The sequence below is a fragment of the Aedes aegypti genome, chromosome 3, assembly GCF_002204515.2.
Source record: "Aedes aegypti strain LVP_AGWG chromosome 3, AaegL5.0 Primary Assembly, whole genome shotgun sequence".
Taxonomy (NCBI): domain Eukaryota; kingdom Metazoa; phylum Arthropoda; class Insecta; order Diptera; family Culicidae; genus Aedes; species Aedes aegypti.
Window position 1 is genome coordinate 221,551,332 of NC_035109.1, and position 24,961 is coordinate 221,576,292.

General features: G+C 38.2%; 1 protein-coding gene across 3 annotated transcripts in view; it reads right to left on the reverse strand.

The window, feature by feature from the left end:
* LOC5578194 (calpain-C) overlaps window positions 1-8,127 on the reverse strand; it is a 100,298-nt gene extending 92,171 nt beyond the window's left edge. For 2 of the 3 annotated variants that reach the window (XM_001656786.2, XM_021850192.1), the window contains exon 1: window positions 6,848-8,127. The gene's annotated coding sequence lies outside the window, so the exon portion shown is untranslated. The remainder of the gene's footprint in view (window positions 1-6,847) is intronic. The other variant, XM_021850193.1, reaches the window with a different exon arrangement.
* Window positions 8,128-24,961: the final 16,834 nt, after the last annotated feature.

The window sequence follows — 24,961 nt, forward strand, 5'->3', positions numbered from 1 at the left end:
TTTTGCGGTTGTTCTGAGAAATGCTTAGCCCAACCACCAACAACTGAAGCCTGTTGAAGGTGGGGGAGCAAGCCAAGAAACAACTAATGGAGGTATGGGCTATTCCTGTTAATATTATGAATTGGCATGCGCCCAAGAAAAATTATCACATTTTTGCTGCTAGAAAATGATAAAGAGGTGTTTTGTTTTGTTCATTCCAATGCTTTTTTTTTTGGTTTGATAATGACCGTCGCAGTAAATTATGATATAGAGATATATTTTTTTTATTTTCTTCCTTGGCGCACAAAGTGCGGTCTTACAATTGAGTTTGACATACGCGTATCTGTCAACGGATACAAACTCTGTCAAGTGGAATTATATTTTATAGTACTAAATGCAGTGTTCATGAATTATATTTTTTTGCAATTGCTCATTGCTGTTTTTTTATCACGCCAATCTGTCATGACACGGCCTACTTTCCTGCACTGAAGTATGCAGAGTGGGAATAGTCATTACGCAACTGAAACCAATGTTGTAATGGTTCATTACGCAACACTTTCTCATTACGCAACTGTTTTGAGTTGCGTAATGAATCATTACACAAGATTTTTTCAGAAATTGTAAAATGATGGTGAATGTATTCCGATATAATTTCTGATACCCTCGAATGGTCTTCTACGAAATTGCAAAAAATGTTGTACGTAACTCGTTGCAAAACTCGATTTTTACAGCACTTTTCCTAATTATCCCACTCGGCAAGCCTCGTAGGATGAATTTACGACTCTTGCTGTAAAAATCATCATTTTGCAACTTGTTACGTAAACTACTATTATAGTACTAATTTCAGTGTTCAGTCAGTGACAAAACTAAGTAATCAAATACTGTTTTTCCATACAAAATGCTCAAGTTTAGAGATCTGTATGTCAGCTTCTAGTAGTCCGATTTGGTTGAAATTTGGATGACGAACTACAAATAACTTGAAGTTTTGTCTGTGTTGAATTCATTAGGTACATTACAGTTATTTTCCAAAGAACTCCAGAAGGTTGTTCAAAAACAAAAGTAAGTAATCAAATGATTATTTAATTTTATTCAAAAACGGTAAGTTGTGGGTGGACGGTGTGTTCCGTAAATTTGCATAACTTTTGTAAGTGAACAACTTTTTAGTAAATGAATGAAATATAATGAATTTAATATAGAAAACACTTCAAGTTATTTGCAATTCGTCATTCAAATTTGACTACGAGAAGCTGAAGTTCAATGACCCAACCATGGGTATTTTGTTTGAAAAAAACAGCATCTGATTACTAACTTTTGTCACTAACTGTAGGTTAGTTCTACTAAACAGCTCGATGATTTATTTAAAAAAATGGTAATAGTACACGTACTAAACTAAACTTTAGCTTTACTGCAAAATTATATATGGCGGCCCTTATCTGGACACGATTAGAAACACGAATAAAAATGTGAAAATATTAGTGGACAAGCTGCTTTTACTCAGTTTGTTTCTTCGCTTTATGATAGTTGCTCCAGAATTTAGAAACAAAAGGTGCACTGGTGGTAAACTATTTATCTGATAAAATTAAGTTGGCTTCATTTTTTTATCATTTCAAATGAAAGCTAAGTTCTTCTTCTATATGCTACCTTCGAGTTTTTTTTTGGTTCCAGGGAAATATGAGACATATCATTTGAGAAAAACAAAAATTTAAAAATTATGTAACGTTTGAAAATTTGTTCTGATGTAATTTTCAACTTGCAGGAATTAAGGTTTCCCAATAAGGTGAACGTAAGTACGGTATGGTTCCACATCAGATTCCATCAGAATGACTAAAATGTAGTTGGAAGCAAATCAAAGATAATTTTAACATTAAATTTAAAATTTTAGATCGAAGTCCACACTAAATCTTGTGGTGGTAAGATGAACACCTAGCTCTAATTTAAGTATTAGAAAAAAAAAAACAATGAAAATAAAGAGCAAATCTGATCACTTATTACTAATGATCCAAATATATGAACAAGTAAAGGTAGAATCATATATAAAATTATTCAATTAACTTCTAATCTATTTTATTCTAAATTTGAATGTCATTCATGATGTAAATTTTTTTAATGAATTAAAACCCTTTTTCAAAGTTGAACTAGATTTTGTTTTAAATGTATAACAATCATTAAAAGATAATTTCGGTATTTATTTATTTATTTATTTATTTATTTATTTATTTATTTTAACAAAAATTTTGGAAGAGGGAAAAACCCCTTTGAGTGATTTCCTTTCGAAATCTTTCTCAAAGAGGCACAAAACCTCTTCATCTTTTCATATAACGTTACAAAACAAAAAGAAATCTTATAACTAAAGGCTCATACGGCAAAGATATACCATAACAAAGCCACAAACTGCAACATGAATCCAAGCTATCTGAAGTATGAAGTGATTTCCAAACCAGGATGAGGGAGGGGGTCTTCCAAAACAGAATCCATCTTCACATCTGCAAAAAGATAATTTCGGTAATGCGAGCAAATTTTTCAAAAATACTTGTTTTAGATGTGTGTTTTGTTCGATGTTAATTTTTCCTCCATCAATTATTCTTTTTCCACATATACCTAGTGCAGGTAAAATTAACATTTCGACCAGTTTTTAGTGACGACAAAAACACGTAAAAAAATTAATTTTATTACCCTGCATTCGTGTTGCTGCTTTAGAAGACATCACTATTTTTTAAGTAGTGTGATAAACCATATAAACCAAATTAGAAACGAGATGAAATTTCTGAAGTATTCATTTTACTATCACTTCCTCTTTGATGCTGATATCGAAGGAAGTTGTAAATCTGTTCATCTTTAGGATTTGAACCCAGATGGGCTATACAAACTTCGAATGATGGTTATATTCCTAGACATCTTTCAGTCAGGGTGAATAAAATCCATGAATGCTGTTAGACAGCGTCCATTAATTCTTCTTCTTCTTCTTGGCATTAACGTCCCCACTGGGACAGAGCCGGCTTCTCAGCTTAGTGTTCTTATGAGCACTTCCACAGTTATCAACTTAGAGCTTTCTTTGCCAAAGTTGCCATTTTCACATATCGTGTGGCAGGTACGATGATACTCTATGCCCAGGGAAGTCAAGGAAATTTCAATTACGAAAAGATCCTGGACCGACTGGGATTCGATCCCAGACACCTTCAGCATGGCTTTGCTTTGTAGCCGCGGACTCTAACCACTCGGCTAAGGAAGGCCCTCTCGAAGGACTAGTTACGATGGTAGATTAGAAGGCCTACACTCAAAGGAGCTGTTGGATAACCGTAAACATTCGTTGAACTCAGCAGTTGGTATGATATGTTTTATTGAGCCAGCTTGGATGTAAACCTTATTTACTAACATCAGACTGACTACTAGTTAGACTTGTGGATCTCAAGGCTAGTATTCAGGTGAGTTGGATAAAATTACACATTCTTTTGACTCAAAAAACCTTTTAAGATGATGGAGTTTTTGAACTACCGTAAGAAGTTGTTTTGTGTAAAAAAAAAATATAGATTATGTTTGTTTAAGAATGCTTGAGTTTGAAATCAATAACCTTCGAGAGAATACTGGTTACGGTTGTAGATTCAATGTCATACACATTCATTGGTCTAAAATACATCCATTCCATCTAGAGGGTCACCGAATTCCGTCAAAACTTGCTATTTTGTTTTTGATTAGGGTGACCATTTCCGAAATAGGATGACCAGAAAAATGGCAACTTTGCAAAATTTTTATTTAAAAAAAATCACCACTTTTGAACCACTTGACCGATTTTCAATTTTCTTGGACAAAATGAAAGCTAAAGATTTTAACTTAAACAGAATATATATAAAAAATCACAAAAATTGTTTTTTCACATGAAAGCGAATCAGTTCTTCGTGTTTTGAAGGCCTTGGGACAAAAAAGGCTTTTGCTGTTCTCATTTTTTCTTGAATGTTCAGAAAATTTTACGTTTACTGTCAAAATTTCAACGATGTATGTTTTTTAGTTTTTGGGATATATTTTTGAAAATAAAAATCAGTCATTTTTCATCGGCACACAGGTCCCAGATTTTTTTTTTTAGATCACAGCTCAATCGATTTCCAATCTATTTTTATGGAATGAAAGCTTAAAATTTAATTTTTTCAGAGATAATATAAAACTCTGAACAAAAATTTGTTTTAACATGAAAAAATATAAAAAATTCCTAAAAAACTAGAATTTTTTATATTTTTAAAAAAATTCTAGTTTTTTAGGAATTTTTCATATTTTTCCATGTAAAAAAAGTCAGAGTTTTATACTTTTTCTGAAAAGTTGAAAACTCAAGCTTTCATTTTATAAAAGAAAGATTGAAAATTGGTTATGTTGGAAAAGTTATGATTTTTTTAAAATAAGAAATCTAATGCGCTGAGACCTACAGTGTGTGCTGATAAAAATGACTGATTTTTTATTTTCAAGAAAATATCTCAAAAACTAAAAACTACATCGCTGAAAATTTGACAGTAAGCGTAAAATTTTCTGAACTTTCAAGAAAAAAAGAGAACAGCAATAGCCCCTTTTGTCCGAGGCCTTCAAAACACGTAAAAACGGAAATTATTGATTTTTGTTATGTAAAATAACAATTTTTGAGAAATTTTATATTGTTCTCGAAAATTCAAAACCTTTAGCTTTCATTCCGTCCAAGAAAATTGAAAATCGGTCAAACGGTTCAAAAGTTATATCTAAAAAAAAAATATTATTTGCAAGATCGCAATTTTTTTGGTCATCCTATTTCAGAAATGGCCACCCTCATCAAAAAATCTAAAAACACATGTATTCTTATTTCGAATAGAGAATAAAATAGCAAATTTTCACGGAATTCGGTGACCCACTAGATCGGTTTTTCATGGAATGGCTGAATATTAATATGACAAATTTTATGGCGCATGTTTGGGTATAATTCTTACTTGTCAATGGTCGAGAGATTACTAGTTATACTTGTTGATCTGAAGACCTGTACAGAAAAGAGTTCAATGATAGCCTGAGTGCGCGGTCGGAACCAAAACTCAGTCCAACATAATTGTATAAGCCGACCTAAGTGAAAACCTTATTTATTTATCTTCAAGAGATTACTGGTTACGTTTGTTGATTCGAAGGAATGTTCTGAAATAAATTCTTGGGTAACCTTAGTTATCCACTGAACTAAAAAATTGACCACAGCACATTAAGGCAAAGAAGGCCATCATTGAAATTTGTACGAGTCGTTGATGATTGTTGCTAATTCATCTTACGATTTCGAATCAAAGAAAATCAGTTGGTTTTACACTGACACAGCTGAAAAAGTATCAGCATACTTTATGCATGTCGGCGCGTACAGTGATACTTTTTCTAGTCAATATAAACTATCAAGACTGAGTTTTATCACTTTGAATTGCAAGCAGCAAAATCATCATTGCTGCCAAAACGAATGACGGGCTACTTAGCCTTAAACAACTTGAATTTAAACTTATATTATTGAGTATTTTTCCAATCACTAGTACAAAACTATAATGGATTAAGTAATGTGAAATAATTGACAAAAACATATAAACTATTAATCTCAGAATATGGAAGCCTTATACAAAAACTGACTTTAGCAAGCTTGTAAATCTTGTCTAAATCTACAACTTTGCTAAAGATATTATGAAGCTATTCTTCCAATTTTTTTAGCTATGTTAACTATTATAGGAAAATTACAGATGAAGAAAAATCAACCTGTAACTTTCATCTTACGATTTATTAGATAACTTATCTTACAATCTTTTGTTCTTTCTAACATTTGTCTTTTGACCTTTCGTTGTTCGATTCTGAACCATAAAAAAACTCATTTGTACCGTGATTTCAATGATAAGAGATTAAGGAATAAAATCTTATCATCTTAAAATTACCAAACCACCCACACAAATGATTGGTTCGCACCCTCATAAAACCATCTCGATGACCGCAATCAGGAGACCACTGCTTGTCCGATTCAATAATATTTTCCATGGGCCTCTACCCGACCAGTGGATTACAAAAAAAATGTAGCACAATTATGTCAAGATTTGTTATAAATATCAAATTTTGTTTCAATTTTATTAGAAGCACTTTTAATTGGTGGAGGAAATTTCAACATAATTGAAACAAAATCAGTTATAATAACAAAAGCTGCTTCAAATTTGTTATTTTGAAACATAATTATAACACAATTTATTATAAAAATTTAGAAAACAATTGCTTATAACAAATTCTGTTATAATTCAGTTATGGAAAATAATAAAATGAGTTATATTTGTGTTTGATTTGAAACATAATAACATTTTTGTTTAAATTATAACATATTCTGTTTTAATTTAGTTAAGTGTAGAGGAAATTGTGTTATAATCTTTGTTTTTTTAACTACCAACCAGCCAAAATTAAACATATTTTGTAAGTCAAAACTGAGTAACAAAAACTGTTACAACTCTGTTGTAATCCACTGGTCGGGCAGGGAAATGATTATCCTCATTGATATCCGAACATTCCCAATGTGTGTGCGATCGATGCCATGATACCCGTTATTTCACTAAATACAATAGCATATCATCGAAATGTTTGTACACAAACAATGCTTAAACCACACTCTGTTAGGAACTTAAACAATTATTATTTTCAGTACCTGAAAAATATTCAAAACAAGTGTTACCTAGTGTAATAAAATGCTTTCACAAATCACTTATTAGAAATTGTACGTGATTATGTTAAATCATAGCATATTTATAATTTTAGAAAATACTAAAATAAACTGCAACAAAAAAACTGAAAAATATATTTTATGTGAAAATAAAAACAGCTTATGCTTAAGAAACTGAAAATAGAAATTGCTAATATAACTTACCAATGATAATCGATATCTGTAATTAGCGTCTAAGTCTACAATTATCAACTACTCCAATATTGACCACACCGGGAGTCAAATTCCAATGGTTGCAAACACACACAAAAACTGTCACACAGTTGGATGCACTTTATTCGCTTCTCGGACCCTCGCAAACAGGTTCCCCGTCACTCTCTCCTCGAATTCCGCTCAACCAATCCGTTGTCAACTTCGCGCCACAGTAATCAGCTTTTAGCTATACCACAGGTTATCAAATCTTCCAATGTTTGAACAGACGGTACAGCACTCGGCCCAGCTCAGCTCAGCTTCTCAAACCAGAAACCGATTTATTTTTTCTTCTTTCGTCACACCGAAGGCTTTCTGTTTCATTAAAAATTCAATGTTATGAAGAAATATGTAGGCAGAGAGGTAACTTGTTCACATTCACTGCGGTAGGTTTTTCTTCTTCGTCTTCCGATGGCTTCTTGCTTCGAATCAAACGAGGCACCTAGTGGGAAGATAATTGTGGGAGGGAAATTTCACTTCGAGTGTTACACCAATTTTCACGCACACAGCAGGTTCGAAGTCTTGGAATCGTTTAAACGTCGATGGGGTTGGCAGGAATTTTCCTCGAACACTCTCAACCGTTGAAATGTGCCAGTTGCTAAAGAAAATGTCATCAATTCACTGCCTGGCAGGTGATGATCTCATCCGGGCTCTCACCTCAATCACTGTAAGTACAAGCTCGAAAGTGTAGACAATGGTTCCTTTTTTATGGTATCGTAACGGCTTATGCATAAATTTTCACCCAATTGGTCATGCCTTCGATTTCGCGCACTAATCACTTCGCCTTTTTTTATGACAAGGTTCGTCACTTCACTCCCTGGAATCTTTCGTATGTACGTACATTCATATACCGTTGCGGTGCATTTCATTGGTTATGGCTTTGCACTGCGTGTCAGGCACTGTGTAAATTATTCAATGGTTTTCGTGGAAAGTTTGCATCGATTTCACTGATTCCTTCAATTGTTTCGAACACTGAATTCCCTTTCCAATATCACCACCCCGAAAAAAAATTCTAAAGCCGTCAATAAAAATCACAAATCGAGGACGTCGTAACACTTGAAACCAGAAGAAGGTTGAAAGGTGCGCCGTACACCTGGAAGGCCACCGTGAAAAAGACCGTACCCAAAATTAGTCTACGTCCGACGAGCGATCCCAGCGAACTGAAGAACTGGTGGTTGCGCAAATCCGCAGAGCAGCGAAAACCAACGGAAAGCTCCGCGCCAACCAACCTACCTAATACTGGTGGGCAATCAAAGAGCGGGGAACCACGACGGCATCGAAGAAGAGATTCGCTGGCTGGTCGCGTGTGCAGGGCTGGTAACGACTGAGTGTCTTTACTCATATGCTGCGGAGACCTGAGAGACCATCCATTAGAAATAGAGACCTGCTACCAGCCCTGCAAGTGTGGACGAGAAGTTAACGTTGTGGAGAGCGTTACCTTGGAAAACGCGGTGCTCACTCTGTTGGATCTGTCCGAGAGAGCGCGCAAGAAACGGACTTTCATATCGCGAAGTCGAACGGCAATTTTTTTTCCTGCTACGGGTTCGCCTTTTGCTGAGTCTGCGTCGCGTTTTGAGTAGGCATAGCGGATTTTTTCCTCCACATTTTGTCTGCTGAGAGACTGGCGCGCAACAACTCGCAGTCAGTGCTGAGTTGCTGGAAAATAGTAAGAAAGTGTTGATTAGTGTTTGTCGGCGTTCAAGCATTTACATGCCGCGAATATTGTTAGCTGATGTTCTATTTCAACAAGAAATAGTTATCAAGTCTATAATATCTACACATTGATTTAATTCTTGTTGCTGTTTAGTGGAATACCTATAAGTCAATAAAAGACCAAATTTAAATACTACACAGCCAATTCAGATTACCGACCCCAGGGTTTTGCAACTATGGATTTTTCGGTAATTTTTACGATTACCGAAAAAAAACCAGTAAACCAAAATATGTTTTGATTGATAGAAATTACTGACTTAGTCAGTAAAATTATAGAGCGTTTTTACAGGCTTTCCAGTTCCCATGCTTCACGCTTTGCTTCTCCAGAACCTACTTTTTTCTAAAAACCAAATCGACATGGACATGTCCCTTATTAACCTTTTTTCGTAAGAACAAACATCTACGGTATACTCATATCTCAGGGGAAGTAATCGAAAAATGTGTGACAAAATCATTATTATTTCGTTGGTTTGCATACAAGAGGCAAACTCAATGATGCACACTGAGAAAAATCCACACGTTTGATCCATGTGCTTAAAATTATGGATCGATTCATGAACGTCTATATCGATTTGTTGTGATTTTCTTACAAACCTCGTGTGTGTTACACATTCAATTCTTTACTTTTGCTTCATGGACCGATTCATCAACTGACAACATGAATTCCATAATTTTCCACATAAGTTCCTAAAGGTTTCCATTTCAAATTCGTGTGTGTCAACCTATGGGTGCATATATCATCATCCAACACGGATTCAGTGTGTTTAACTTATGGTTATCTTGTGTCATGCTCATCATGTTCAAGTTGGTCGATTTGAAATCGATGAGCTTGCTGTCGATTTCTGTGTTCCAAATTTCTAAATTGTTAGTGATACACCCATAGTGAACTAAATTGCGGTCGGACCTCGTGTCGAACGACAGTCATCATCATGTTCCAAAGAGAAGAAGCAAATTCTGAAGCTGAAAGTGTTAGAGGAAAATTTGCGGATTCGTTTTTCTTTGAATTAGTGAAGATATCCGAGTGAAGATGATGAGTTCATTCTAATTTTCTATAAATGAAATGCATTACTTCCAGCATTGGATATAATGTATGGTGTTAGAGAATCGAATTCCACTAACAGATTTTCCTTGCTTTCAGCTTCGAATAAAATGAAATATGCTAATCCCGGGCTTCCCAAAATATGGATTTGCGGTGCCACGCTTGTTGCTGATTCACTTGCTTGAAAAAAAAAAAAACATTCAAGTGAGCTTGCGACAAGCAGAGGAGCCTCGAATCCATATTTTGGGGAGCAAGAGTTCTTCTACCAAATTTCTTCTTTCAGTCTCATGACATTCATGTTCTATCACACATAACTATCTAAAGCCACTACATTTCGAATTCAATAAGCAAAGTTTTCATGATTTAATATTAAGACATTCATGTTTGTTTCACATGACAACCTAATGTTGATACACATGATACCGTGAAAACGAAATCCATATGGCTACCACACTCAAGTCATGTGGTTTTCCTCTTTACGCAAATCTATAAGTAAAACACACGACCTTGACGTGTAGATTTTTCTCAGTGCAGATGAATTTACCTTTTGAGTGGAAACCAACCGAATTTACCAACGTAAGCAGTTAAAATTGTGCTGAGCCTTTTTGGTTGCTTAAAATAGATGAGTTGGCCACTAAATTTCGACTACTTACCACGAGAAAGCGTAAATTAGGTGCGGGAAAAGATTGGTTGCCATAGAAGTGTCTCCTGGTGCCGGATGATTCTAAACAGCAGGTGTGAAAACTTCCCGTAGTTGTGTATAACTAGCAACTCGACTGAAATATATTGCGATGTTAGATTTTGACAATGCTTGCAAACTAACGAATTCTTACAAATTGGTTTCCAACTGAACCGGTGTAAACACACTTACGGATGATTTCTTCTCTCGGTACTATTTGCTATAGGTAGAACATAATTAGTGTGAATATCAATTCAAATAGTGTTATGCTTAACTTACGACTAACTGTGCAATTAAATAAATGAAAATATTTATTCAATCACTGCCACAAAGCTCTTCGATGTAGATTTCTATACAAATTGTAAATAGTTTTAGGTTATTTCGTACAAATGGTTTTTAAAGCATTAAGTTCCCCACCTTTAGGAATACAATTTATAAGGCAATTTAGGGAATTCATTCATTACACTTAATAATTCAATCTAAAAGTAGATAATAACAATAAATTTTAGGAATTTAGCTGATATTTAGTTCATCACTTGTATGCACGCTGAGTCATATATCTTTCCTTCCAGCTTCTCAACAATCAACATTATCACCTCGTTTGGCTTTGACGTGATCTAACTACCTACAGGGCCTATCGCTTGTACGTCGTAACAGCAGGAGATTCTCATTTGGCACATTCCCGCATGCGCATCAGTTTGTTTTCATTTGATTTTGACGACAAGTCAGTAAAAAAAACATCTACTGAATAGTCGGTAATTGTTTTTATTGACTTTTTGGCCTGTTTGGTAATGTTGCAAAATTGAGTCTGACAGCTACCGTAGTTCAGTAAAAAGTAAAACATATTACTGAACCTCAGAAGTTTTCAATCAGAAAGCTGAAAGTTCGGTATTTTTCATGATTTACAATTCGTATCTAGTATACAAAATTACCGAACAAGCAAATCATGATGGAGTGTGTGGTGTGTGGAGAAGGACTCTAAGCTAAACTGCGCACTATGGCCCTCCGAACATTTAGGGGGAATGGTCCTCCGGTAATCTAGGGGGTTGGTGTCAGGCCCTGCAAGCCAGCCGTAAAAAATCAAGCAACGAATAATCAACAAGAGAATACGAACCGGGACAATCGGCGAAGACCACAGCGACGTAAAGGGACTATCGATTGGAAGCTCGGTACGTGGAACTGCAAATCTCTCAACTTCATTGGGAGCACACGCATACTCGCCGACGTGCTGAAGGACCGCGGATTCGGCAAGGTAGCTTTTATATGTTTTCCGTACCGGACAGAGGGATTGATGATCGGACGTGATGAGAGGGTTTTTAAAAGAACTTCTGCTTCAAGTGGAGTATCAGAACAGACTGAAGTCTGATTTATTTTTTTTCTCTTGTTCGAGCCCTTCGGCTCTCGCGCTCGTTCGTCCGATAGACGAACGTCAAATGACACATCGTTAGGGATGCTCATAACGAACATATCAATTCTTCCCCCTTCACGAAGTTACAACTATTCAGAATGTGAAATTATGATCAGAAAATACAATAAACTATGTATTAGACAAGAATCGAATTCAATGGTAATTGATCTGAAATTAATCCGAAAACTTTAAATTATGCTAGTTGTATTGATATTCATCTCTACGATTACTTTTCTTCGAACGCTTTGATCTACGGAGCTCAACTATATCGTCAACAGGAATCGGTTGCTTCCGCTTTCGACCTCCCTTCGGAGCCTGTATCTGTGGATCATCGCCCATAGGCGGCGGCTCTACGTCGGGAAGAATCATGCTATCGTCGTGTCTGCCGTTTTGCTTCTGCTTGGTTACCAAAACGTTCGGCCCTTGCCAGGTTGTATCCGCCTTACAGATCCTTATCTGCGTTCGATGGGCCATTGCGACCACGTTTCCAATGGAAATCTGAAAAATATTATGAGAATGCTTTTTAATGAACGTGGCTTTAATCCATCTTGCTGGATTGTGGGGATTATGGTTTTTATACCACACTTCATCCCCAGCAATCAGTTTATCAATAGCATCTTCTGAAACTTTCGGAATTCTTCCGCCTTGATGCTCAATCTGAACTTCATCATCGGGTTGTGGTTTGTAAAAATGTTTTTTGGTAATGATTTCTTGGATTGACAAGATCTAAAATAGTTTTTGGTTTATAAGAAAATATTCTTTCAGATGGAAATGTTCCATCTTTCGTTAGATTATTATTTCTAAAATTAAACAGAAATAAGTTTATCTGGTCTTCCAGATCCAATTCCATCATTTTGGGGTCCATTAGGAACCTCTTGAGGACTTCTTTTACAGTTCTCACCAGCCTCTCAGCTTGACCGTTACTTGAGGGATTATATGGTGGGCTTTTCATAACCTTTATCCCTTGCCTCTCTAAGAAGTCCACAAAATTCCAGGAATTAAAGGGAGGACCATTGTCCGAAACTAAAACGTCAGGCAAACCAAAACGAGCAAAATAAGCCACCATTTTTTTTAAAACTTTAGCATGATCTGTTCCTTGTTTCATCCATTCTACTTCTATCCATTTGGAGAAGCTGTCAACTATTAGCAAAAAGGTGCGGTGTTCGAAGAAGAAAAAATCAATGTGTATTCTACTGAAAGGTCTCGTAGTTGGTGTCCAGATGGATGAGTCTTTGGATTTATGAACTATTGCCATACTACTACATGCATCACAGTTAGCTACATAATTTTCGATGTCTTTATTGATGCTAAACCAATACACCGAATTTCGTGCTAATTGCTTCATTTTAATAATTCCAAAATGGTTTGCATGCAGCAATACTAAAACCTTATTTTGGTAAACTTTAGGTATGATTACTCTGTCTCGGAAAAGAAGACAATCGTCCACAAGTTCTAAATCTAAATAATTTGAAAATACATCATGAAAATGTCTGTCTACTCTGTCAGGCCAACCATTAAGCATGAAAGATATAACTTTCTGCAGAAATTCATCTTCTTTAGTTGCTTCAGCAATCAATTTTGAATCAATAGGTATTTCCTTACTAAAGTTAATACTTTTTATAGCGTCTATATCAAATTGCTCAGGTACGTCTTGATCTAATGGAAATCTGGAACAGAAATCTGCATTCCCTAATTTATGCGAAGGTCTGTAGATAATGTCAAAATCGTATATGCTCACATCTAAAACAAAGCGTTGTAATCTTGTCACATAAATTGAATTTCTTCCTTCTTTACCGAAAATTCCCACCAATGGCTTGTGATCCGTGTAAATAGTGAAATGTTGTCCATAAAGGTACTTATGAAATTTTTTTACAGTGCAAACCAAAGCCAAAGCCTCCAAATGTAAAATAGGATATTTTCTTTGAGCTGGATTCAAGGAAAAGGATGTAAAACTAATTGGTTTTTCTTCTCCATCTATCACATGTGCTATTAAACCTCCAAGACCATAACTTGAAGCGTCTGAGATAACTACCATTGGCTTACAGGGATCAAAAAATTCTAAAAAGTTTGTTTCAGTTAGATAATTTTTGCTTTCCATAAAAGCTTTTTGACAGTCGTCATCCCAAGTGTACTTGACATTGTTCTTCAATAAATTATATAAAGGGTACAATTTAGCTGACAGGTTAGGAATAAATTTGTGATAATAGTTTAATAAACCTAAAAAGGATTTCAATTCCGACTCATTCTTAGGGGCCTTTGCCTTTTCTATTGTTGATATTTTGTCCGGACATGGCATCAGTCCTTTGTTGCTAATAATGTGCCCCAAATGTGTAAGCTCTGTAACAAAAAATTTGCACTTTTCGAAATTAACTTTTATGTTAGCATTAGCCAATCGTTGTAACACTAATAAAAGTTTGTTTTTACAATCCTCAGCGGTTTTTCCGGCAATCAAAACGTCATCTAGGTAGCAAGAAACGTTTTCAATCCCTTCCAGCACTTTATCCATAACCTGTTGAAAAATAGAGGCACTTGAGGATGCTCCTTGTGGTAATCTATTGTATCTGTATAATCCTTTCATCGTGTTGATGACTACAAAACTTTTGGACCTGTCGGTTAGTTCTAATTGTGTGTAGGCACCTTCAAGGTCAAGTGCGCAAAACACTTTACATCCAGCTAAATTTGCAAAAATATCTTGTGATGTTGGCAAAGGGTAAGTATTTGGAACAATGGCTTTGTTGATGGACACCTTGCAGTCAATAACTAACCGTATTTCACCATTCTTTTTTATTACTATAATGATTGGAGAAGCCCATACACTGGTATCAATAGGTGTGATGACTTTCTCCCTTTCAAGTTTATCTAAATATGAGGAAACTTTTTCCTTCAATCTATAAGGAACATCATAGGCCTTCTTAAATATAGGGTCTGTATCTTTCATTACTAAATCCGCTTTGAAACCAATAATAGGCGACGAAAAATTTTTTTTAAATACATTTTCAAATTTGTGTTTTAATTCATCTACAGTTATTTCACCGGATCCCTCATTAACCTTGTTAACTTGTAAAGAACTTGTGAAGAAATGTCTCCAATTTGGATAGAACGCATCAAGCCATGTTCGACCTAAAAGTGGGTAAAAATCATTTTCGCAATCAAGTACTAGTAGCTGCATTAGCGCTTCTTTTCCATTAACTTTTACAGAAACTGTTGCCTCCCCTTCGATTTTTAATTTTGATCCATTTACGACCATCAGTGGTTCGCTATAATTTCGCAGAGGATTATCAAACTTCGACAAATATCGCCTTTTACTTATAACTGATACAGATGCTCCACAATCAACTTCCATTTCTAGACCTTTGCCTTCAATCTCCACCCTTACTAAGCAAGGATTGCTTATCTTGTTAATAGATGCTACTAACATGCATTGTAGATTACCTGACTCAGATTCTTCGACATCATCGTCGTCCTGGGTGTTCATTCTTTCCAGCAATTCGGAGATGTGCCTGTCCGCCGATGGCCCTGGTCTATATGAATCAACTAGATTCACTGCGTCACGGTGTAAATTCTTCAGCTTGAAGCACTTCTTCCGAATATGGCCTTTAATTCCGCAAAAATTGCAGATCATTTGGGAATAGTCGGGTCGCTGCCATTGCCGATGCCCCTGTCGTCCCTCCCGTGCTTGGGTATTACTTCCATCTGCTCTACGTCCCCCTCGGTATGGTTGCTGCCATCTCTCCGTCGGTCTAAAACCTAAACGACTTTTAACGGGCCCTCTACTGCTAGTACCTTCTGCCTCATCATCTCTTGCCAGTCGATAGACTTGGGCCAATCTTGACGCCGTTTCTCCTACCCTTTGGCTTGGACTGCTGTATAGTGCTGCTACCAAACTAGAGTGCCCCCCATTTTGTTGTTCAGCTGTACCGGCATTAGCTCGAGCTACTTCCCAAGTAGCTATAAGTTTTTCGGCATTGGCCAGAGTCAACTTTTCCTCACTCAAAAGTCGTTGTCTAAGGTTTTTATCCCTGATGCCGGCTACAACGCGGTCTAGGATAGCAACCTGTTTATAGTTTTCAAAACCGCAAAATTCGGCTTGCAATTTCAGATTCAAAATGAAATCCTCCGTACTTTCGTCCGGATTTTGGACCCTGGTAGCAAATTTGTACCTTTGTACCATATCGGGATCTGTTTTGTCCAAGCGACTTTTAAGCTTTGAAACAATATCGTCCAGTGACGCTTCCTCAAAATTTCCCGCAGGATAAAGAAGTTTTATCTCGGCAAAAATTACCGGACCACTAATTGTAATAAAGTATGCCAATTTGTCCTCCTCCTTTACATCATTTACACGGAAAAAATATTTCATGCGGGTGTACCAATCGTTAAACGATGTACCACGCCGGTAAGGCTCCATAGAAAAGGCCATGGTGGAACTCATTGTACTAATTGCCAATTAACCAAAGGTATTCAGGAACAAACGATATGAAATAATTGAATAATTCAAGTATTCAGTAATTGACAAAAGGTAGTAAATGACAAAAGGTATTCAGTAGTTAACAAAAGGTTTTCAATAATTGACAAAAGGTATTCAGTAAATGAACAAATTTGTAAAAAGGAACAGTATTAATGTTTGAAAGAACAACCCGGTACAATAGTACGCCCCAATAATTGAAAATGGTTGATAAATCGGCAGTAATACAACAAATTAATATAAAAAACGTGACGAAGGGAAATAAAGTTATAAAAATAAACTTAGTCGTTTGGAAAATTGGAATTGTTCTTCAAAATGTTACAAAAAACGGCAAAAATTACTCACCCTATTATGTTCTTATCTAGCACAACCTTTGCTTCACCTCTGCAACTCAACCTGAGCGCTCGTCGAACAAGGTAGACCGGATGCCTGAATTCCTTTGAATTAACCGAGGACAATCGTCTTTCAACTGTTTCTACTAGATTTGAAGAAAAGAAAACTTCTATTAATTGTCTATCGAAATAACGAAATGGCGTAAAAGTAAAACGCAGCTGAAAAAAAAAAATGGTTATTTTATGGACCACCCTATTATACTCGACCGCATACAGAAACGAAAAGGCCTTTTCGATTTTCACCGGCAATTGTGTCCGGAGTAACGCTATTACACAAAATGGTGGAATCAATGTAATATTTTCACACTTTTATGATTTTCCTGCAATTTTGTCACCTTACTTACGATTTCACAGCGTCGAAAACCCTTTCGTTGACCCAACCGAGAAATCTATCGGAAGCCACCCGAAAAACTCCACCGTGAGCTTCCGAACCTTTGCGACGGCTTGGTCCTTCTCTGGCTGCTAAACGAGGCTGCTGAATCGTTTATCCGGTAACCGGTGCCCGTCCCACGGCGAAATGAAGCACTTTGGTGGTAAAAATGTGTATTTTCTTCCTCACTTTGCACGCGAAAGCTATTTACTCGTCGACACTTTTATATGTTTTCCGTACCGGACAGAGGGATTGATGATCGGACGTGATGAGAGGGTTTTTAAAAGAACTTCTGCTTCAAGTGGAGTATCAGAACAGACTGAAGTCTGATTTATTTTTTTTCTCTTGTTCGAGCCCTTCGGCTCTCGCGCTCGTTCGTCCGATAGACGAACGTCAAATGACACATCGTTAGGGATGCTCATAACGAACATATCAGTAGCGTTGCAGGAAGTGTGTTGGAAAGGATTAATGGTGCGAACGTTTAGAGGTACCATCTACCAGCGCTGCGGCAACACACACGAGCTGGGAGCAGCTTTTATAGTGATGGGTGATATGCAGAGGCGCGTGATCGAGTGATGGCCGATCAATGAGAGAATGTGCAAGTTGAGGCTCAACTTCAGCATAATAAACGTGCACAGCCCTCACTCAGAAAGCGCTGATGATGACAAAGACGCGAGTACGACAACTGCCCAAGCCACGACGTCAACATCATCATAGGAGATCTAAACGCTCAGGTTCGCCAGGAGGAGGAGTTCAGTCCGACTATTGGAAAGTTCAGCACCCACCGGCTGACGAACGACTAATCGATTTTGCCGCCTCCAAGAATATGGCCATTCGTAGCACCTACTTCCAGCACAGCCTTCCAACCGATACACCTGGAGATCACCACAGCAGACAGAATCACAAATCAACCATGTTCTGATTGATGGACGGCACTTTTCCGACATTATCGACGTCAGGACCTATCGTGGTGCATCGACTCTGACCACTATCTGGTGATGGTTAAACTGCGCCCAAAACTCTCCGTCGTCAACAACATACGGTACCGACGGCCGACCCGGTATGACATAGAGCGACTGAAGCAACCGGGTGTCGCAACTGCGTACGCGCAGCACATCGAGGCTGCATTACCAGAAGAGGGTGAGCTGGACGAAGCCCCTCTTGAGGACTGCTGGAGAACAGTGAAAGCAGCCATCACCAATGCAGGTGAGTCAACGTCGGTTACGTGGAACGGCATCGACGGAGCGATTGGTTCGACGAGGAATGTAGGCAGATTCTGGAGGAGAAGAACGCAGCGCAGGCGGTCATGCTGCAGCAAGGGACTCGACAGAACGTATAACGTTACAAACGGAAACGGCAACAGTCGACCTGCCTCCTTCGGGAGAAAAAAACCCCGCCTGAAGAAAACGGAGTGCGAGGAGATGGAACAGCTGTGCCGGTCTCAAGAAACACGCAAGTTCTAGCAGAAGCTCAACGCATCCCGCAACGGCTACATGCCACGAGCCGAGATGTGCAGGGATAAGGATGGGAGCATTTTGAAGGACGAGCGTGAGGTGATCGAAAAGTGGAAGCAGCACTTTGACGAACACCTGAATGGCGCTGAGAGCACAGGGAATGAAGAACGGCTTCATCAGTACTGCGGGCAATGGAAACCAACCAGCCCTCACTTTGAGGGAGGTTTAGGATGCCATTCACCAGCTCAAGAACAATAAAGCTGCTGATAAGGATGGTATCGGAGCTGAATTCATAAGGGCTCATTCACATAACGCTTAAAATGGCCATTTTGGACACCCACCCACCCCTTTGTAACGCTTCTTGTAAGAATAACCCACCCACCCCCTTCAGTGTTATTAAATTTGTGAATAAGCCCTAAAGATGGGCTCGGAGAGACTTGCCATTTGTCTGCACCGGCTGATAGGCACAATCTGGGAAACAGAACAACTACCGGAGGAGTGGAAGGAAGGGGTTAATTGCCCCATCTACAAGAAAGGTGACAAGTTAAATTGTGAGAACTTTCGAGCAATCACCATTCTAAATGCGGCCTACAAAGTATTATCCCAGATCATCTTCTGTCGTCTTTCACCTGTAGTAAACGAGTTCGTGGGAAATTATCTAGCCGGCTTCGTTGACGGCCGATCGACAACGGACCAGATCTTCACTGTACGGCAAATCCTCCAAAAAATGTCGTGAATACCAGGTCCCAACGCATCAGCTTTTCATCGATTTCAAGGCGGCATACGACAGTATCGACCGCGTAGAGCTATGGAAAATCATGGACGGGAACAGCTTTCCCGGAAAGCTCAAGAGACGATGGAAGGTGCGCAAAACTGTGTGAAGGTTTCAGGCGAACACTCCAGTTCGTTTGGATCCTGCCGGGAACTACGACAAAGTGATGGACTCTCGTGCCTGTTGTTCAATATTGCGCTAGAAGGTGTTATTTGGAGAGCCGGGCTTAACAGCCGGGGTACGATTTTTAAGAGATCCAGTCAATTTTTTTGCTTCGCGATTGATATAGACATTGTCGGCCGAACATTTGAAAAGGTGGCAGACCTGTACACCCGCCTGAAACGCGAGGCAGCAAAAGTTGGACTGGTGGTGAATGCGACCAAGACAAAGTACATGTTAGTTGGTGGGGCCGAGCGCGTCTGGGCTCGCCTAGGTAGCAGTGTTACGATAGACGGGGTTCCTTGCTGACGGGTGAGTAGGAAAACGGTGTTTGGCGGAGAAGGATGAACCACGAGCTCGCCCAACTCTACGGCGAACCCAGTATCCAGAAGGTGGCCAAGCTGGAAGGATACGATGGGCAGGGCATGTTGCAAGAATGCCGGACAGCAACACTGCAAAAATGGTATTCGCTTCGGATCCGGTTGGTACAAGAAGGCGTGAAGCGTAGCGAGCTAGATAGGTGGATCAAGTGCGTATCGATTTGGCGAGCGTGGGGCAGAACCGAGCCCGAGTAGCACATATGTTATAATTGAGCATTATCAACTGATATATGACTAAATCTGGTCATATATAGTTTTAAAATACTCTATTATAACATCTGTGTTGCTTGGGAGGATGAAGAGATGCGGCCACGAACCGAGTATGTGGCGTGAAATTGTTGATTCAGTGCTATCTGTTTAGATGTTAACTAAATAAATGATGAAGCTGAACAATCGAGTTTGATAACTGTGCACAGCTTTTATTCAAACAAAGGCTGTTTTAAATCACTTATAAAAGTTCTTAACCAGCATCAAATTGTTATCTGAGAAGACTCTAAGAGTCGAACTAATGGAAACTCCCTTAACGATAGTTTCAATCAATATAAATCACCAAGGAGACGTATATTTATTTACCAATTTAATTTCAATTTGTCCATTTACTAATTGCAAAGTACATTTAATGTTTTAGTTTTAGTGGGCTGTAAACGATAAATCATAATTTAAAAAAGTACAATCTAAAAAGTTTAATTGCAATTGATCTGAATTCTAGTGCGATCTTTTCACAAGATCACAATACTTCTTTCGCAGAAATGATTTCACATTCCAGCGATAGTTTTGTTTTTGGTTGTAGCAACGACATAAAGTTCAGCTTGCTCAAGTATCCACCTACTTCACCGATCGTTAGGTTCGTACTAGACAGTGCAAAACACATATCGATGTTTACTAGGGTACAGAACACGGCAAATAGAGCAACATGATTAGCAAAAAATACGGGAGCAAAGCAAGAAATACGTGATCACTTATCGATCAACAGGTGCAACGCTGTGCCCAAATTAAGGGTGCTTCCCGTCTTTTTCCCATAGAAATATGTAATACCAATCAATAGATGCGTTCAAATAGACCATACCTTCTCTGTTAGACCACCTCTTTAACCCTCACTCGGCGACAACAATACCAAGCATTAACCAATACACGGCCACCATTCACACATTAACGCTGCAAGGCAAAAAGAAATCGCGTTCGCCTCTGATCACAGTTTTGAAATCTGTGAAAGAAAAAGGTTTGTGCTCAGTCAGTGGCTGGCGAATCACGGCGCGGCTCGGCTGGCGTTGCGATGCATCATTATCATCAAATAGCATCGTCGTTTTGGTCGTAGCGTTGCCCTCATAAAAATATTATAAGAATACAATAGGTTTCATTGGAATAGTACCGTATATTTTAACAAGTTTACTATTAAATAACGTTGATTATTGAAACTCAAAAAAGTGACTTTGTTCGTTGCACGTAGCAATATAAAATTTAAGCCTAATTGTAGCTACAATAAAAAAATTCTAGAAACAATAAAAACGTAATAAAATATATTTGTACAATAAAAACAAACGTAAATTTACAGTAAGAGCATTGCTGAAAAATTAAACGACAAATAGACAATAGATTATATTTTACACCATGGGTCGTATGGTGTTTGACTAATTTCAACTATTAAATTCATTGTATTTTTTATTCGGGTTGTAGCCAACTCCTTTCTGGCTATGCTCTTGCGGTAGTGAATGCAGACGGCACAGAAGAAAGACAGCTAATTTATGGCGGTATCACAACATATCTCGAGAGAAATATTTGTGCAGCGATTTGAATACGGCAAATTGCAGCTAGCCAGTAAAGCGATCTGCACCTGAAACGTTTTTAATTGAAATGGTATGCAAATCTTCTACCGTAGGAACAGGCTTTTTCAGTATAGAGCAGTTGTGTGTTGTGACGACTGATAAATAATCTACTCTAAGATATATCAGCAGTTCGCATATACCGCTCTGTACAAGTTTGATTTGTTTAAGTAAAAAACTAGACCAGGATGTTTTTTGGCATTACATCCCAAGTGGAATATACAGTTAACTCTCCCATACTCGATATTCTGTATCTCGATGTCGAGTTAGAGAACTATAGTAAATAGTTATTTATGCAACGAGGTGCAAAATGATGATTTTTTCAGCACGAGTTGTATATTTATCCAACGAGGCTTGCCGAGTTGGATAAATACGACGAGTGCTGAAAAAATCGAGTTTTGCAACGAGTTACATACAACATTTTTTGCAATTACGAAAAATGCCGTTACAGTTGGATCAATTCATAGAGCATAAACATATTTCAAAAAAAAACCCACATGAGCATCAATGTGTAGTAACAACTCAGATTTCCTCAATCAGGTAGGCTGTGATATGATTGTCACAAATTTTCACATTGCCGTTGCTGACTCTATTTTCAGGCTGATCAGGTAAGATGGCACTTCAAATTTTCTAATAATATGAAAGCTATTTTGCATGTGCTGGATTGCCTACACGAACCGCCGCATAAAGCTCCCGCCTTTCTTGAGAATGAACCAACAAACTCTACTGCCTCCTCTATGTTCGCAAGACGATCGTGCTTCAAGCTCCAACATAGAATACCTCACAGTCAACTGACTTCCGATTCGATATCCGTTTCACTATCCAAGCCTGGCTAAATTCGGATCGTCGGAGAATCAGAACCTATATACAATTTCAGCCATATTATAAGTCATTCAGGTGCTGAATTGTCTATAAACACACAAATTTTCTACGTGAACGCTAATCGCCCCATGAAGCTCCCGTCTTTTTTGTAGTGAACTTTCCTATTCTACTGCCTCCTCTACGTCCCACTTCAACTTAGATTCCATCACAGTCAACTTACTTCTGCTTCTACATCCGAATTTACGATTCGAATCCGAACCAATTTGGTTCGTCAAACGGATGTAGAATCAAAACCTAGTTGACTAAGTCATTGAGAAATTCAGAACAATTGGATAAATGGCGTATGGATGCAATCCGACGTCATTTTGATAACTTCCAAAATAGTACTGAAAAGTGCTACTTTTCGATACTGATATTAGTGCTGAAAAGTAGCACTTTTCAGCACTGTTTCTTTCGGTAGGAAAAGTAGGCCGTTATATTGTCCATTTTCTTGATAAAAAGTAGGCTGATTTGCAACGGAATTGCAAAAAGTTGTTTTTTTTTTTTTTTTGATCAAGGTCTCCAATGCAAAAACAACAGCGCCTATTCAGTAAGAGGGTCCACTTTATCATTGCCCGAGACGGTGCAATGAAAAGAGACTCAAGGCTGAGTAATATTATCTACCTCCTACGTGATTATGGCTTGCAAACTGGTGAGTCGACAACCAGGAAGGAGCGCCCAACATAGCTCTGGTCCTCACAAGCCCCTACCTCACGCTTCCACGGGTCTAACGATGACAAAGACCGCCAGCTAAGGGTTGCGTACTTAGCTGATAGTGCAACTTGGGCACTGTTGTCCTTCTGACATCAGCTAGAGTGAGGGGGTGCCAGGTGGGAGCTTGGGACTCTTACCCTTTACAAGCGAAACACATACGTACATACAGCCGTATAGAGTACCACCTTTAGCACTTCCTTCGGGAGGTGACCGAGTGTCTGGTCCATCTGACCAGGGTCTCAAATATGGTCTACCTATGATGTGGCGGGGGTTCAGCAGTGGGCACTGTTGAATCTCTACAAAAAACCACATATCTGCAAGTAGCTCTGAACAAGCGACCTGGTACCGCTTTCAAAGTGTCTTAGCCCTCTGGATACTGATATACTGATCACAGCGCAGAACAACGGACAGGACACGGAATACGGATTGGATACGTCGACTAACAGCCGTAGGCTGGCAGCGCACTCCCCGAGTAAGGAAGGGTGGCACTAAAATGAAACGGCGAATAGGATTGTGAAAAACCTGCCTCCGTCCTGATAAAAACTTGGCAAGCCTTCGTGTACGTTCGAAACTCGTCACCAACCTCGGTGAGTAGTAGGCTTAGATGTAAAATTCCTGACTTACGCCGATCCGGCTCTGAACATAACCCCCATGAAGGATTGTGTCAACCCTTGCATGGCCTCCCTGCTTGCATAGCCAACCATGGGATCACGAGAGGCGACTATATACAACGAGTAGAGATAGCGGCCCGAAGGGGGGACCCAATCGAATGCACACTGTAGCCGTCGCTGAAAAAACGTGATCGAAATTGTTTTGACCTTGAAAACATGATTTTAGTACTATAGTGTCTTCGGGAAAGTTTTTCCATAAAATAATCGCTATTTTATGAAAGTGTCAATTTGGTGATTAATCCACCTAAAAGTGAGAACGAAATTTTATTTTTCGTATTTATGAATTTAAAAATAAACTTTATTCGGGAAATAAACTTTAGTTCGGGAAATCAGAAGAAACAACTTCGCTGAAGATACCGTATGCATATTTTTTGATTTCCATGTACATTTGTGGAGTTTTTTTGTGGAACACCCCTTAAAATCAATTTTTTCATCATAACTTGGTTGGATGATTTTGTACAATTTTCAATTCAATGTTATTTGTTACTTGCAAAAACGCATAACTTTCTCCAAAAGAGCATATTTTTATCTCTCATACTTTTCGAGTTATTGAAGGTTTTATATAAAATTTTGCACCTTTTTGACACTAAAAATCATTAGGTCGCGCACATTTCCGCAGTCTGAAACATGTGCATCTAACGGTTTGAAACTAATACTATGAAATGCAGAGAAAGCCGCTTTTAGCCTGCTTTAGCCTGATGGTCAAAAGAAAGTCTGAAAAAATGTTTACTTACATGCAGATATAACATACACTTATTCACTACCCCTTATATTGGCTTATCTTCAATATCTGGCATCACTGTGTCGAATTTTATGCAATCAAATCAATCAACAACAGATCGGAATAATCTGTTCAGACAGGTTTACCACAGACAAACAGACTAAATATCATACACTCTTTTTATCGTTCACTTTTCTAACGTTAGTTCCATATATGAAGTAGGTGGTCAATTAGGGATTCCGGCTCCGACTACTTTTGCTGAATACCGATTCAACGGTACTACATCGATCACTATCGGTAGGGTTTATGCACAAAAGGTCGAAAGACAAAACGTCGAAAGGACAAACGGTCGAAAGACAAAAAGTCGAAAGGACAAAAGGTCGAAAATGATTTAATTGGTGGGAAATTTTTCCTTCTTTGAAAAAAGATTTTACATCTTTTGTCCCTTCTTTTT